Genomic DNA, 6,000 nt, shown 5'->3' with positions numbered 1-6,000 from the left:
GCATTTGCACATTTCCATGGTGTAAATCGTCTCACCAACCTACCATTACTAAAGGTAGAGTTGGGAAGAGGTTATGTATGCATTGTGTCTGTTCCCTTCCTTTAGTTTCTTGTGGACTCTGCACAAGCTGTGGAGACCTGGGACCACAGAGAAAACATGTGTCATGTTTTGTGGGAGGACCCACTGTCGGGGAGAGGGTGGTGCTCTGCTCTCTACAACAGAGTGGTGGAATGCCAGTGCCACCAGGCTATTTTTAATTAAAAAGTGATGACAGCTGAATATATTCCCTGACTCTGCAGCTAATAGCTTCCTGACCTAGACCTCACTCGCTAGACCCACTCCTGAAACCAGACGGCATTAGTCCCTGTGGGGCTTCTATTATTGGCTGGCCGTCTCAACAGATGCAGGTCTAACCAAATCCATGTCTAATCTGAGCATGCAAATGGGGAGATAAAAGGGAAAATGCTTGAGTGCTGAATCACAACCCACAGAGGGAGAAGTGGGTATCAGCAGCTGTCCGGGAGGACACCAGAGGTCATTGTAATGGAGTTCCACAGCAGCCCAAGAAATTCTGTCCACCGTCATTTAGAGCTGTTACCTTTTATCTATTCAAGTCTCACATTAAAAATAGGATTGGCAGTCCTGTTACGAGGGCTGCCAGTGTGTGTGTGGGTTAAAGCATGGTTTTTGCAGTGCTACACACCCGAAGCATGCTATCTGCTTCTGATACCACTTAATACTATCATTATGCCCATTTTACAGCTGAGGAAACTGAGACACAAGGACATAAGTGGTAGTTCCTGAACCAAAATCAAGGTAGGCCTAATTCCAGGGCCTGAGCCCCTGACCAATATACTCGAGATTGCTCCTCTTTACTGCCATCCACCCTCACACCCTGTTCTCCTGAGGGTTTTCTGGTGCTGTTACCTCAGCCTGGACAGCTGCTCCCTCTCTCTCTAGCTCCACCCCTTAGATTTATCCAAATTATAGCTTTTCTTTAAGGTCCTAATCAAGTCCCAACTTTTCCATCATGTTTTCTTGGGGGACTCTAACCCAGGTAGATGTCCTGTTCACATTATACTTACTGGCTGTATAAAACTGGCCTTCATTTTGCCTTGCCTCAGCTGCCCCCTGTTACATAACTTGTTTGGCTTCTTTTCCAGCCTCAAATGTAAATTGTCATGGGCAGAAACCATATGTAGACCTCATAGTGCTAAGCTCTAGGTAAATGCTCACCTCTTAAAAATTGATTAATGATACTGTGTCCAGAGGTGTATCAATGGAACGAAGCTGTGAGAGTTCTAGAATTGAAAGGAAGACTTGACATTTTTGAATACTTATACATGGTAAGCCCTAAGCCTAAGTACACATCTGATTTTATTGAAACCTATATGGTTGATATTGTGCCTTCCATTTTACAGATTTTTTCTAAATGCCCAGAGAAGTTAGGAAGTTTGCTACCACCATGTTGCTGGACAGCAACAGAGCTGCAACTTGAATCTAGACCAATCTGACTCCAAAGTCCATAGTGTGCTGCCCTGGAGGTCATCGTGTCCATGCCACTGCCTCTGTGAGAGAAGAGAATACACCTTCCCAAAACTCTGGGAGATGGCTTACTGTACCCAACTCAGAAAGTAATTCCAAAGCCTACTTGGTAATACGTTCCAGGTTCTGCTAACCCTAATATTCAGAAACTTGTGCTTCGTGAAGAAGAAACTTAAGAAGAAACTTAATCCCTTCTTGCTTCCATTTCATGCTGTGTTGCTTTGTGTTATAGGTAGGAAGGTAGAAAACAGCCAGCTATCATTTCCTAGACAAGCATCCTTCTTGGATGGAAAACTCCTCTGACATCCTCTCAGCTTCATCTTCTCTAGAATAAAAGACAGCCACACGCCTTAGGGAGTAAAGGCTGTCCTCACGGATGGTCTCTCCCAACCAGACAGAATTACAACCATCAGCAGGGAGAGCCACCAGCAGGACTGGATAATCATGGACAGATGCTCTTGGATCAAAGATTCATGCTGAAACAAGCTGTGAGAGCAAAGAAAGCAAAGTTCATGGAGGAAAGAATGATGCTGAGAACCAACACACCCTCCCAGTTACCTGCCATCACCATCTGCCCTCAGAGCCAGTATGTGGGGTGAGAGAGCAGAGAAATGAGGCAAGGAGGCCATGGCAGCTCCTAATTTGGGGAAACCATGGATTGGCAGGCAGCCCCCCTGCCCCAGCACTTGGAGAATAAGGGCAGCTGCTCAGGAAACACAAAAACACAGTGGAGTCCAGGAGAGAGGAGCCTTTCAAAGGAGAGTGTTAAATGTTTGGAACCCAGTGGCTAAGAGAGACATTGCCAAATGTCAGGCTGAACACAGGCAAGTTTCCTGGGCCCTGGATGTGAAGGCCACAGCCACAGACAATGAAAGGGGAAGCCTGTAAGCAAAATCACATCAAGTCTGGAGCCTGTGCTAGCTGGGGGAGAGCCCTGCTGCATGTAGTCTTATAAGAAGCAGAAGAAATGACAGTCCAGCAGTGGTCCATCCTGCATGCCACACCTCCTGCCCCATCTGCATGTTGGGTCAGGAAAGGACAGTGGTGGGCCGACTCCCTGAAAGGGACTGGGACAGTACGTTTCAGAACAAAGCCTGTGCCATCCACCTGCAGAACAAAGTTGGCCCTTAATAAGATATGTGAGTGTGTGTGTGCATGTGTGGTGGGGGGGGGGGGTGCACAGGGAGGAGTGTTGTTCCTTCATTCCATTAAAAAGGGATTATGGGCTGACTGACCAGGTAAGCAGTGTGATCTGTGAACAGAAACTGGTCCTTTGGAAGCGGGAGTGAGGTTAAACAAAAGCCTTAAGAGACACAATCGGCGACTGTTCACTGCAGCAGTGTGGTAAAGCATGATGTCTGTGTTTGTGCGTGTGTGCAAGGGCGTGTGCAATATTTTCTGCTGTTGCTAAGATGGTTTCCCCCCTCACTGGCCTCTCGCCCAATCAAAAGGTAGCTGCTCCTCATTGGTTGCCTGGCTTTATCGAATGACCATGACGAGCTGGGGTTGAGCCCACCTCATTGGCTTATTCCTATGGCCCATTGTCAGGGGAGAGCAAATCAGACACCTAATCAATATTTTGTGAAGTGGCACTAGACTCCTGGCTAAATTTGCATTAAATTCCTCCCTGTCTGTGCCTTTGCACTCAGATAGCATCATATTAACTTCGGAGGTAGAGAGAGAGGCAAGCAATCAAACACTGTCATCCTTCAGCCATTTTGGATGTATTCCTGAGTCTTGGCAAAAATCTTAGAATGCCAAACATGCAACAGAGGAATTAGTTATAAACAAGATGTAAATCTCCTGAGCAGAAACATAATGCAACTAGGCTAGATTAGTGAGGTCCCTTCTAGATGCAAATTGAATTTCCTCCCTCCCCCCTTCCTGTTTTCCCTCCTTTCCTCTAGTCATTCAACAAATATTTATTGAACACCTACTCTGAGTCAGGTTCTGTAGTGGCCCAGGATACATCACTGTGCCAGGCAAGAAACATTTCCTCTCCGGGTCACTCCATAGCAAAGCAGGGCATGAGAGGGCCAGGGGTCATCACACTCTACAAACTCTCTTGAAAGGAAATGGGGCTCCAATCATCATTCTTGGAATGAGATGGGATTGAAATCCCACAGCTGGAGACACTGAAGCAAAAGTTGGTGTAGTGACCAGCATTTTCCCAGAATTCTACATAAATCTCAGATAAAATGTGGATGCATAGTGATCTTGAGGAAGATAAAAAGTTGGGGTGTTAATAAATGTCCTCTCTTTCACAGAGAAAATAGGAGTAACCAGAAGAGAAATTTCACATGGCTTCTACCACCATTTAGCAGCTAACTCATGTCTGTGCCCTTCTCTGTGCTCCTTCCTGCTATAAGGAACAAAAAATTTGTGTTTCCATCAAAACCAACCCTTTTATTTATGTGCTAACCCCATCCCCACTCACCAACTCAAGGATTTCCTATATTCCTCATGTCGTCCTCTTACATCATTGAATTTTCCAGTCTCCCCTCTCTTCTAGTCATTTCATCATCATGAAAATATGTCAGCAATATCCTCTTCTTAAAAAACCAAGATAATAAAGAAAGAATCCTCTTTGTGGATCCAGGCTGGTGTTCAGCTAAAACACACCGGTACTACCACACTGAGTGTTAAAAGTACTGAGATATTTCTGGACCTGCTGGGAAGCACTCACTACCCTGAACTTCCCCAGTATCTCCTCTCCTATTTTTCTTTCAACCCAACCCCTCCCCTAAGACCTCCTGGACATTTCATAATCCAGCAGCCAAAGGGTTAAAGTCTGGATCAGCAGGGCCCTCCAAGACCATGCTCCAGACCTATAGGCAGCATCCAGTCTGATTCAGTAGTCCTTGGGCCATATGTAGGGCCCCTGCTTGCACCTTATGCTTTTAATGCATTCCCTCTCACCCAACATGACTTTCCTCCCCTTGACAGAAAAAATGTAAGAGAGGTCTGTTCTCAGTCTCCCTGTTTCTTTCTTCTCCTCTTTTGAACACATTCTGATCGGGTCACCATTCCAATGTTTCTTGAACCACAGTTTTTGTCAGGATCATCAATAAACCTTCACTTTGCCAAATCCAAAGGTCAATTCTCAATCCTCATCTTATTTGGCTTATTAGCCATGTTTGACACAGTTGACCACTTCCTCCGTCTCCTTGACACATCTTTACTTTTTTTATCTTTGTCTCCAAGACAGCAATCTCCCAGTTCTCCTCCATCCTATCAGCCTATTCTCCTTTGCTGGTTCCTTCTCATCTTCTTGACCTCTGACATTGCAGTGGTCTAGGACTCACACTTGGGACCTCATCTTCTTTTCTCCCTACTTTCACTCTCTGGCAATCTCTTCCAGTCCCTTGATGCCGAATACCTTCTATATGCCAATGATTGTCAAATTCCTATCTCCTGCTTCATACATTCCTGCTGAAATCTAGATTCAAATAATCCAGTTGTTAACTCTGCATTTTCTTTTGGGTATCTAATAGAAGTCTCAGATTTAAGTCACATAAAATTGTACCCTTGATTTCCCTTCAAGAGTTTTCCCACTGGCTCTCAGTCTCTCAGTCTTCTTCTCAGTAAGTGGCAATATCTTTCTTCTCATTGCTCAATCCCAAATCCTTGGACTCAGGCTTGACTCTTCTCTTTTTCTCATGCTACAATCTACCAGCAAATTCGGTCATGCTACCTTCAAATCAGATCCAGAATCCAATCATTTCTCACCATTTCCCACCACAACTACTTGAGACCAGATCACTATAATGTCACTTTTTTTATTATTACAATGACCATTCAAGGGCCTCCCTGCTTTCACCCTTGCCCCCTTAAGCAGCTGTCCCCCACATAAAGTAGAATATGTCTCTTCGAATATAGTCAGTTCACAATACTCCTCTGCTCAAAGTTTTCAAATGGCTTTCATCTCCTCCAGAACAAAACTTGGAGTCTATTCACTATTCCTAGGTCCTGAAAGGCACAGTTAGCTACAACATAGGTTTTGCCCTCAAGGAGCCCATTGTTTATTAGCTTAGGCTCCAGCTTTACTTTAACATGTAACCATCTTGCAAATACGTTGGTAATCACAAGAAAGAGTGGATGAGAATATGAACTGTGGATTATACAAATCTGAAGACAAACAAAAGCACTTTGTGTGCAGCTGAAATCTTACTGGCCAGGTATGAACTGAAACATTTTATTTAAGGGCAACGTAGTCCCTTTGTATGCATTAAAATGATCTCATTTTGTCTCTGCTGACATCATAAGCCAAAACATCAAATCATATCTAATTTCCAATGTACATAGTGGACACTCAAAATACCTGTTGATAAATGAAGAAATTGGAATGAACTTCCTATTTCTTATCTGAGATGATGGCGATGAGAGCCGTGAACTGAATATGTGCTCTGAGTTCTGTTATTTCATTTATATAAATTACCTTTTTATCCCAAGTTT

Source organism: Vulpes vulpes, chromosome 12 (genome assembly GCF_048418805.1).
Source record: "Vulpes vulpes isolate BD-2025 chromosome 12, VulVul3, whole genome shotgun sequence".
NCBI classification, from domain to species: Eukaryota; Metazoa; Chordata; class Mammalia; order Carnivora; family Canidae; genus Vulpes; species Vulpes vulpes.
This window is presented reverse-complemented; position numbering follows the sequence as displayed.